Genomic DNA, 12,100 nt, shown 5'->3' on the forward strand with positions numbered 1-12,100 from the left:
AAAAAAAAAAAAAACAAACAAATAAACAAACAAAAACAACAAGAACAAACCCCTGTTTCCTCCCCCCTCTCCATGCCTGCCACCCCACCCTTCACAGAACATTCACAGGGCTGACCAAGGACTGCACATGGTGGGTCTGATTGTTCTGGCAGCATGTGTATTGTAGAGGATTGCAAATTTGATCATCAATAGGCGGAGAGGACCTCAGCACTGTAAAGGACTGTTATCTTTAGTGTTTTCAAATTTTACCATTTTTTTCCATCACCAATTCCTTGCATAGCTTTACTTTCCATGGTATCTCCTACCTTTTTCGAAAGGAAGGCTTCCAGCTGGCATTTAGGTAATGGTCCCCTGATAGATAGAACACATTTTTGCTAGATCCTTCCAAGGGAAGAACAAATATAAAGGACATAATAAAAGCTGTAACAGCAAATACTAACAGAGATAAGAGTACATTTCTCCTCATGATGTTGATCATTCTTTCCATGTTCTGCTGGAAATATTTTGAATCCCTTTTGGGGATGTGCATCTTGATACTTTGAAGGGCTGCAGAGGATGATACACGTATAGGAAAATGGATTGTGGACATAGTAAATAGCCAGCAGATTGAGACTGATCCCAGGGTATCAACTGCCAAAGATTATCACATACCACACCAACACACATCTATCGCACCCCCACCTCCCACACATCCATAAAGTAACCATTTCAGTCTAGTCGCCTGACCTGGCCTGCAGGTCACATTATTCGGGGGAATGAGGAGGGTCACAACCTGTGAATAAAGAATGGGCGAGAGAGACGACAGGACTCAAGGAAGTATTGCTTGTCAAGAGTCGTTTACTTAGTGCAGCCAAGCATATTTAAGGCAAAAATCTTGGAGGGGAAGGGGAGAGGAAGGAGGGAGATGGAAGTTTACAAGATCTTCTGAGATTGAGCTCCGGTGTGACAGGTGGAGAGCGGGTGGATGACAGGTGGGGAGGGGGTGGATTTCCGTGAATGTTCTTTTCCCAGGGCCAAGCTGGATCCTTGTGATTGTCAGGCAGGATGTTAATCTCCAGGTTCTCAATTAGCTGGGGCAGGATATTTATCTCAGGGCTGTCATGGTTCCCAACAGTCTCCTGTAATATTATATTACCTCCAGATATATCTTCAGGTAGCCATCTTATTTCATTTGCTTATTATATTTTCACTACTCCCCAGTCCCCAAACCCCATAGTTTCATATTTGCATTCATTTTCCTGGCCATCTGGGCTTCTCTCCTATCTCCCAGCATTCCTAATCCTGACACCTTTTCCTCTCCCCCTCTGCTCTCCCACTCAGGTTCCTCTCCCCTTCTGGCTTCCATGATTATTTTCTCCCCTTCTAAGTGGGATTGAGGCATCCTCACTTGGGCCTCCATTCTTGTCAAACTTCTAATGGTCTGTGGTTTGTATCATGGGTATTCTGTACTTCTTGACTAATATACATATTAGCCTAGAATATAATATACATATATAATATCAGTGAATACATAACATGCATGTCCTTTTGAGTCTGGGTTTTATTTCTTATTTTTTATTTTTTTATTTAATATAACCAAAATTCAAACTATAGTGCCAAATATTTTTTTCTCCTTTGATACCTAATCACATCTGATATCAGAATTTCCAGTAAAGGAATCATAACTGACATATCTCATAACTGCCTCTAAAGTGTCATGTTTTCCAGAATTCTAGGGGATGTTAAGAAATAGGAATACAGAAAGTAAAAACCACAAACCACATGAAACTCAAGAAGAAGGAAGACCAAAATGTGGGTACTTCATTCCTTCTTATAAAGGGGAACAAAATACCCATGGAAGGAGTTATAGAGACTAACTATGGAGCAGAGACTAAAGGAAGGACAATTCAGAGACTGATCACCTGGAAAGCCTTCCCATATTCAATCATCAAATCTAGACACTATTGTGGATGCCACCAAGTGCTGGATGACAGGAGCCTGATAAAGTTGTCGTCTCCTGAGAGGCTCTGACAGTACCCTGCAAGTACAGAAGTAGAGGCTCACAGCCATCCATTGAACGGAGCACAGGGTCCCCAATGAAGGAGATAGAGAAGGGACTCAAGGAGCTGAAGGGTTTGCAGCCCCTTAGGATGAACAACAATATGAACTAACTAGTACCCTCAGAGCTCTCAGGGACTAAAACTCCAACCAAAGGGTACACATGATGGGACTCATGGCTCCAGCAGCATATGTACAGCAGAGGATAGCCAAGTCGGTCATCAATGGGAGGAGAGGCCCTTGGCCCTATGAAGGTTCTACGCCCCAGTGTAGGGGAATACTAGGGCCAGTAAGTAGAAGGGAGTGGGGTGGTCAGCAGGGGAAGGGGGAGGGAACAGGGGTTTGTTTTAGTTTTTATTTTATATTTTCCTTCTTTCTTTCTTTTTCTTTTTCTTTTTTTTTTTTTTGAGGGGAACCTTGGAAAGGAGATATTGTAAATAAAGAATACATCTAATAAAAAAAAAAGAAATTTTAGGGTAATGCCCATCAGAGGAAAGGTTGCCTAGTAAAGAATGACAATGTTTTGAACTTTCTCTGATTTGGAAAGAATAAAAGTCTGAAAATAGAAATAATAACAGTATTAACATATGCATAGTGAAAACAAACTAAGCCTCAAGAAAGGATATTTTATGTATCTAAATCAAATCCAAAAGTATTCTTAAACTTGATGAGAATTTTGAGAAATTTCTACATTTGAAAATATAGCCATGCACAAAACACTAATTGTCTAAAACATATAGTGGAATCCAGTTAAACATTTTTGGATAGTGAGATAAATAGAGATATTCAAAGAATTTATACTGTTTAACCTTTGAATGTTGATCTCATTCTAAAAATTGAAAGATATATAACATATGGAGGTATCATTCTTTTATTTTAAAATCTTGGTTGAAATGGTTTAATAAATTAAGATTTGAAATATAACTATATTATCTATTAACTTTTATTGTGCAGTTAGTGATGGAACCACTTTAATAGGCAAGAGTTAAATAACTTATTCTATCCAACTGTAGACAAATAGAGTATTGTTTTGAATATAGAAACTATTTTAGGAATTTTAGTATATACATTCAAATTACCAAGAAAGCAATAGTAGTACTACTTATGTAAGAATAATTTGTGTTAACAGCCATTGTCTGTGAGTCAACCTAAAGTTAATGCTTCATTATGTTTGTATTAACTTTACTTAGTACAAATAAAGTACTCTTAAATGGAACATATTTTTATGTGTACTATGATAGGAGTAATTTTAATTTACTTCTTCCTCAACAGAAGGTTATTAGAAGCTTCCTAAGTTGTCTTTCTGAGCCTCCCCACCTTCATGATTTATCAAAAGAGATCTGTCAAGCATAGCATAAGGTCATAAATCTGTGGCAGTATCTCAGGTGACATCTTTGACTTAATATCTGTATGAATTGCACCACTACTTTCAGAATATTCATAACAGATACCAACAGTTTAGTTCAAATTGAAGACATCATCAACATTTTACTCCCAGAATAATATATGAGTTTCATATTTCCAGTTAAAAATAACATTTTTAGCTTGCTTGTAATACCTTGACAATAAGCTCCCTCACTCCATTTGACTCACTTACTAACCTACCAGGTAGGCCTTGCCAGTATCCTTCTATTTCTACCCTCTGAACATGCACTGATTTTAATTTTATAAAATATCTTTCATTTCCTAGAACCTCTCCTGGTCTTGCATGTGATATTTAATCATGCAGTCACTTTTGCTCAAATGACTATCTCCATTTTCAGTTTTTGATAGTTGTCTTCAGTGTGAGGAGTCAGACTAACTATAACTGCTTTTAATAGTGTATGCATCTTTATTTCATCATATATACTATGTGTTTGCATCTGTGTATTTGCTTTGGAGTTTCTCTCTCTCCCTCTTCCTCTTCCTCTTCCTCTTCCTTCTCCTCCTCCTCCTCCTCCTCCTTTTCTTCTTCTTCTCTCTCTGTCTCTGTCTCTGCCTCTGTTTCTCTCTCTGTGTTTCTCTCTCTGTTTCTCTCTCTGTTCCTCTCTCTGTTTCTCTCTCTGTTCCTCTCTCTGTTTCTCTCTCTCTCTCTCTCTCTCTCTCTCTCTCTCTCTCTCTCTCTCTCTCTCTCTCTGTGCATGTGTGTGTGTGTGTGTGTGTGTGTGTGTGTGTGTAGAAATCTTTAATATTTTTCACATAATTAGAAGAAAGTCTCCTGGAGTAAAGAGTCACTTTTGTTGTTGCTGATTCAGTCAACATTGCCTATTGCTATTTCACAACATTACTGATATTCAAAATGACTGCTTAAATGCACATAAAACAGTATGTGACATTGATAATTTTAGTTATGAAGTTATTCATATTAATAAAAATGATATCAGAATTATATTTTTGGATGAATATTTTAAATTTTATTTAACCACAAAAATATCAGCAAATATAAAAACATTTTTCCTTAATAGAATCTGTCCCATAGCATTATGTTTTTGGCAGTTCATCCTTATAGGAAAAAAATGCTGTGAAACTAGTAAGAAAATGTTGGCTAGCCAACTCTATTTCCTATAGAATACTCTATAAAATAAATTATAATAATCCAAACTCCTTTAGACAGCAATGATGGATAATACTAATCTATCTTATTTCATGAATAAAAATATACCTATCATAAATCCTTTATTTTAACATAAATTACTACTATTAAATTTCTGATGATGCTACCTCCCACAAATCATTACCTGAGATTTCTAAAAAGGAAGCTGAAATATATTATAGATGATTTCATTCTTTGCATTCATATTGATCCATGGAGTATACCTGACATATTGAAACCATTTGTCCTTCTAAAACATATTTTATTCAATAATCTTAATACATTATATTAATTCATCATGATGCTGAAAATGTTAGGTACATTACATTCAAAAGAGTTATATAAATCCTCAAGTAATAAGCATCAATTTTTCAGACTAGTATAGAAAATCAATTTTAAGAGTATAAAAAAGTAAAGAACAACTTATTTAAGTTGGCATAGAAATCAATATTTGTATTTCTTCTACTTTACATTTTCTTTTTTGTATTTGTATATGCATGATGTTCAGGTAATTTTATACAATTTTCTTCATTGTTGTGGGGAGAAGAATATATAATATATGTAACTGAATAACAGAAATACTGTGAACTAGTGTGTTTTAACTATTTAACAAAAATAGTCTGTATTTGATGCTTCACATACTCTTTTCCATTTTTAATTGGGATGGGATTTCATTCATTACTGTGAAACAGTGTCCAACTAGTGGAGTCCAAGTTGCCCTCCAGACCTTCAGTATTTTCTATCCACACAAGTATTAGGAACACATGTTAACATCAATATACATGGCTTTTATTTAGCATCTTAGATCAGATAAACATTGAATATTTTTGGAATTTATTGGAGTAAGACAAGTGGAAATTGAAAAAGTGAAAAAAGTACTGAAGCAATTCATAATAGAGAATGAGTAACTGACAAATGGGTAAAGAGATGAAAATGGTAATTTATCACCATTCTGTGATGGATTTGTGCCACTCCAGAACAGTTGGTTCTCACTTGCCACGTGCTTGAAAATAATACAGAGCCTACTCTTCCCAGATATAATTGCATTCCAATTTACAAAAAAAAAAAAAAATGTTTGATCTTTTCTAGTCTAAGCTCTAGATGAGATCATATGGTGACCTCTTGTTGATTGCAATTTATCAGACCCGTAATAGTGGATTGTGTTGACTCTGTTATCTGATTATGGCCATCCTAAATATGACATTTTAAAATATAAATTATACTGAATTGAAATCTATGAGAACTGCAAGGTAAGGAATGTATTTACTTTTAAGTCACTGTGTGGTACTATTTATAGGTCTATAAATAAATCACATTGCTCTAAAATTGCACAATGTAGCCCTACATTGTGATTTGATAAAATCTATCATACAACCAATTGAACTGTCTTGTGGATTTAGGCGACTATAGTAGGGAAAGTAAAGTGATAGCTGCAGAAACAACACCTTCAGCAACTATGACCTTATATAAGATGACAAAAATCTAACTATGGAGATATTCAAGCAATGCCAGTTTTAAGTACATAAGCAACTTAAAGATGGTTAACCATAGAGATAGCTAGCTGTGTTTAATCACTATATTGTTTCCTTCAGTGAAACTATAAATCTTAACAATAGTAGAATCAAAAACATGTTAGTACTGCTAAATTCAGCCACCATGCCAAATATTGTGTCTTTATCAGTCAGATTACATGACTATTAGGACATTGTAGAAATCTACATTATGGAAACAAGCCTTCTCCTCTCCCAAATTCCACTTCTCCTCCTCCTCCTCCTCTTCCTCCTCCTTCTCCTGCTCTTTCTCCTCCTCCTCCTCCTTGTCTTCTTTGGAAAACAATTAGATATACTACATATTTATATAGAAAAGGCAAAAATCAACATTTATATCTTGCTTCTAAGACTATATTATTTCCTTAGATATGTCCTTAATATTGTCAAGCATGTTGGATTATTCATTAATGTCTTATGCATTAGTATAATGCTCCATTATATCACTATCATTATCCTAATTAAGCTAGATGGAAATAAAGAAAAAAGAAAACGTATTGTCCATCAGAGGTCTTCATTTATCTCTAGTTTATTAGGTAAGGGATATAAGCCAAGTTAAATACTAAATCAATTATTACATAACAAATCTGTTCAAAGTGGCTGTGGCTATAGACATCCTTGGATATGACATTTAATATGTATGACATTTAATATTCTTGATTATTATTACAAAGTAGAGAATATAATGTTTTAAAGTCCCTTCACTTTATATTGGCAGTGGATGTCACACATAAGATCATTTCTTAATCTAATTATTTCTGGTGTTTCCAGAACAAAAATGGTGTTCTGATACAATGTACAGCATGATATAAACATGTTTTTTTTTTTACATATTAGGGTTGCATGTTGCTAAATTCTGTGAGATAAGTTTATTAATAGTGAACTAGATGTGTAAGGTAGAGGGAAAGCACTTGGGGTTAACTGAGACTCTTAGATTCTAGAGGAAGGTCATGTTACTTTAAAAACAAAACAAATACTCCAGTTATAGTCTAGGTGTTAATATAGATAAAGAGCAAAAATATAAAGGGACCATGGTTTAGTGATTTGTGGACACAAACTAAATTCTACTTAATCCTTTTTTTCATATATTTTTAATTGGATATTTTACTTATTTACATTTTAAATGTTATCCATTTCCTGGTTTCCCCTCTGGAAACACCCTATCCCATCCTCCCTCCTCCCCTCCCACTTCTATGAGAGGGTCTCCCATCCACCCACACAGTTGTTAGAACGTTATATTATGCAAGGTGATCAGCAGAGATAGGATGGTACAGGAAAAACCCGAAGACCATGTATATATATATATATACATAACCATGTATATGTATATACATATATATATGTATATATATACATATACATATATATAACTTTTCTTCTTAAGCTGATCCTGCCCTCCTTGTTACATATGATAGCCTCAGCTTTACATCACACCATAGTGATGACTCTGCAGTAAAACACCCAACATCAATGAACAGTGGACAACTCCACCAAGTAAGACTTACATAGAAGCTATCTTTAAAAATCCAGGAAAACTGAATTTTGAAGACCCTTCTGCATTATATGTTTAGACACATGTTTGAGTTGGTTAGGTATGATTTTCTCAAAGAGCCAAAGCTCTGAGTTAAGACTCTTCATTATTTACTTAATGTATGTGTAAAGGACAGAAAAATGGAATGAACCCTCATATACATTCATAAAAGATTACGTAAACAACCATGATACAATTTACCATTGCAGACACTTTAATGTTTACATGATGGGCATTTGAATGGGTAACAGGCAAAAGGTTAATCACACAGACTTTCTCTTCTAAGCAACTAGCTATTACTATTATTGCACTTCACATCTGTCAGCAAACATATTCTCTATTACTGATCCCTTGGAAATTTATGCCCATTAGAACAACCAAATAAGTCACATGATGGTTTTATGAAATAGGCTTGCTTCTTCACAGCCCTGGCTGTTCCAGAAATCACTTGTTGTTTTGGCTGCCCTTGGACTCAGGTATTTGATTGTGTCTGCCTTCCAAGTGCTAGAATTATAGATGTGCACCATCACTGCCCACCTTTAGGCACATGATTCTAAGTTAAACATTTCTTTACCCACAATGTCACCATTCCCAAGATTGTTTGTAACAGCAGACACTTGGTTATTATAAATACTTTATAAACAGAAACCAGCATGTATGAGTAAGGGATAATTCTGTGGCAGGAACAATTGTCTTTGATACTAAGAAGTAAGGATAAGTGTGAGATGATAGAAAGCAAGGACATATATGCTGTTATCAATGTAATATGTTAGGTTACCCTTACAACTTCACTAAACAAGCATGCTGTTATATGATCACCTGAAGAAACCCTTCAAGGCCATAGTGACAAGGGACTCAAAAAATTTGGAAATTACTAGAGTTTGAGTCCTACACATAGTTGCTAAATTCCTTCCCATCTACAATGTACTCTAGTAGAATTCTTGTCTAGTTAGTTTTTTCTACCCCTTATTTATGGTTATAAAGAAAGAGATCAATTTAAAATGCTCAATACTAAATTCATATGTAGATGGTGTTGGAAGCAAGAAAACTTGGAAGTAACCAGAATTACATAAAAGATGAAACAATATGGTGATGCTAATACATCCATCACAGAGAAAGAGAACTGTGAGATTGCATGCTCCCATTTGTAACACTCAATGGCCTATGGTATATGATGTAGCAAGAGAGACGTCATGAGATGATGAGCACATATATGGTTCATACTCTTGGCTTATTTATTCTCCAAAAGCAATAATCAAATAAATTCTAATGTATTGAGTTTCAAGCATTTTGTAGTAGAATCAAAATCTCAGTGTCATATTATCCCTGCTAGAGAACAGATAGCACATTGACTAATTGGAAAGGAATGCAAAATGATTTATTAAAATTTTTGGTAGATTTATATCACATCCTAAACCCCAATTAATATTCCACAGTAATTTTATTTTGTGTTACTATGTAAAAGAAAGTGCCAGGTCCAGGAAGCGGGAAAGGGTGGGTTGTTGGGCTGGGGGAGGTGGGAGGGGGGAAGGAACAGGTTTTTGGTTTTTTTATTTTTTTCCCTCGTTTTTATTTTTTTTTCGGATGGGAAACCAGGAAAAGAGATATCATTTGACACATAAATAAAGAAAATATCTAATAAAAAAGAAAATATCCAATAAAAAATAAAATTAAAAAAAGAAAGTGTATGATTTTAGAAGTTGTAAATAACTTCATTGCATAATCCCTCCTTAAATGTCTAATAAGTAGTAACACCAGTATAAGAAAGGTCTGACAAATTTCTTAAATTATTTTCAGATGGACCCAATGTGAATATGGTTTTACTCATTCAAATGGGATGATGAATAGAAATAGTTCAAGGTTTACAAATATCATTGGTTAAATAAGGCCCTGAAAATGTACATACACACATAATCAAAAATGTAACGTTAAGTCCAGACGATTTATTCAGCCAAAAGCATGGCAATATTATTTCTGAAATAAGGAAATAGGACACATATGAAAATTGTTTAAGTCTGTTGTTTGTGTTTACAAATCACCTTAACATGAGTTATATATTTTAGAAGTCTTTCTAAAAGGTTTTTTTTTTAACTTTTATTGCATTATGATGAGAAAAGTTACACGATTTCAATTTATCTAAATTTGTTAACATTTAAAAACATATTTTAAGTAAATAGAATTAAATCAATTCTTGTTTCCCTTTTGTACCCCAACTCTTCCCAAAGACCTCCCTTCAATACCTGCAACATCTTTCTTTGTCATATTCCTTAATGTTTATAAAATATTATAACAATAAAAATGAGTATTATAAAAGTTGTTTGATATAAAACAATTTTGATATAAAACAAGTCTTATGTAGATGCTTCTCAACAGCAATACTGAAAATATATACGTTTTTCTCAATATAAATTTTAAATAACTCCAAACATATTAACTGTATATTTCAAAATAATATATCACTACTAGTATATTCATAAATGAACATAAATATATAAAGTCTTTTTGTTTGCTTGCTTGTTTGTTTTGTATTTAGTAGTGTTTAAAATCTTGGTTCTTACTGTGGTACAAGCCCAAAATAAGAACAATTTTTAGACATTGGATTTAATTGTCATAAGGCTGTACTTCAATGACCCTCACATCACCAAATGATTTTACCTCCATTGTTTCTAAAATGTTTTAATGATACAAATTTGTATTTGCCATTTTAAACTACTAAGCAAATTTATTTACCTGTATTATCTTACAGAGTTGAAGTACTGTTCTCACACCAGGTTCATTTTTTTTTCTATGCTCACGGGAGTATTTTCTATTCTGTATGGGTTAAAATGCTTCCATTTGTTATTGCAGCTTGCAGAAAGTGATATTGTTTCCTGGAGCTTAAATGAAGTAGAGATTATTTAAAGAGATTTTATGGGAAGCTTAGAAGTTTAAGGCGCTGTGCTTGCCCTGAAGAAATCTCATCATTAGATGCCTTTGAAAGGTCTTATTTCTGTTTCACTCTGTCTTGATATGTCTTTAGTTTCCTTAATCAATGAACACAACTGCTCCACATAGCCCTGAAGGCAGTAGATGCCATAAACAGTTGGTTTTCAGCATAAGAATAAAAGCAAACTGCAAGGGCTTTCCAGAATACGTTTACTGGTTTCTCTGACAGAAGTTTTCAATCACCCTCCAGCCACCATGCACTGTGAATGGCAAATATGCTTTTATCACCCAAATTGGTGTTGTCTACACTACTGATAATTATATTCTGTGACAATTCTAAAAAGTAGATTATTGAAGCATTTTTTAAATGAACATTGTAGTGTTAAGGAAATAGGATAACAAAGCTAATGAAAGAAATGCACATGAAAATATTTTATTTTCATTGTGTCTATGTTCAGATTGTACTTAAAAGCAAGCAACTGAATAAATCTTTTTGTAACTTACCAAGTTACAGAAAGGCTGAAAAAAAAACTTGATGTATAAGAAAGATTTACAAGGTGGAAAGTAACTCTCTATGTGTCAATTAGATATTACATTTATAGTATCTAATTTATGAATGCATTTTAAATAATTTAACAGTTCTTATGATGTCTAGGTTCTACCATCTACTAATAACATACCTTTGCTAATTACTAAATTCATTTATTCCCTGTTAGATCTTTTACAAAGTGGGAATAGCAACAGCCCTTATCTTGCAAGGTTGTTTGAAATGTACAGAAAAAAATGCACATAAAATGACTGCACAAAATTTTATGGAGTGAAATTTAGTTCTCTTCTTTCCCTTCTACCTTGATTTCAATTGTTTCGTACGATGTACCTAAGAGTTTACATTGCAATGTGTTTTACTGATCCAATCTCCTTTTGCTTGGTCTTACTTTGTAGGTATCAGCACCCAAAGAAATTTTCTTGTGTCTGTTACCTAAGTCAGTCCATCTACACATTTTTCTTCAACACATTAATGATGTTTTCTATCTGCTTTTAAGCATTCCATTTAAAATCATGCAAGTCAATCTCAAGACTTCATGTATGCTTTAAAGGTGCTCAGTCTTGACTCAAGCCCCAGGAACAAAATGGATGGTGTTTATTGATTTAATTTTTGTCCCTAAACCATCAGTTTATAGTACTTCTCTTATTAATAATAAATACCACTAGACCTATGTGTATAATATATACATACACATTATGTGTGTTTATATATTCAAATTCTCATTTTAGCTGTAATCTGTATAAAGCAAGTATATTTATTTCTATAATATTAAAGACGTGTAACTCAGTTCTACAAGTGCATTGTATTTACTGATCATAGTTTGTTTTTCCTTGTTACTCAACATACAAATTGCTAAAGAAACAATGTTTATTTTGATTGAAGAATAGTTAATAACAAAAACAAAAAAAAAAACAAAAGCTCTGAGCCTAATTGTTTTCCAA

This window comes from Mastomys coucha, unplaced genomic scaffold (assembly GCF_008632895.1).
Source record: "Mastomys coucha isolate ucsf_1 unplaced genomic scaffold, UCSF_Mcou_1 pScaffold22, whole genome shotgun sequence".
Lineage (NCBI taxonomy): Eukaryota > Metazoa > Chordata > Mammalia > Rodentia > Muridae > Mastomys > Mastomys coucha.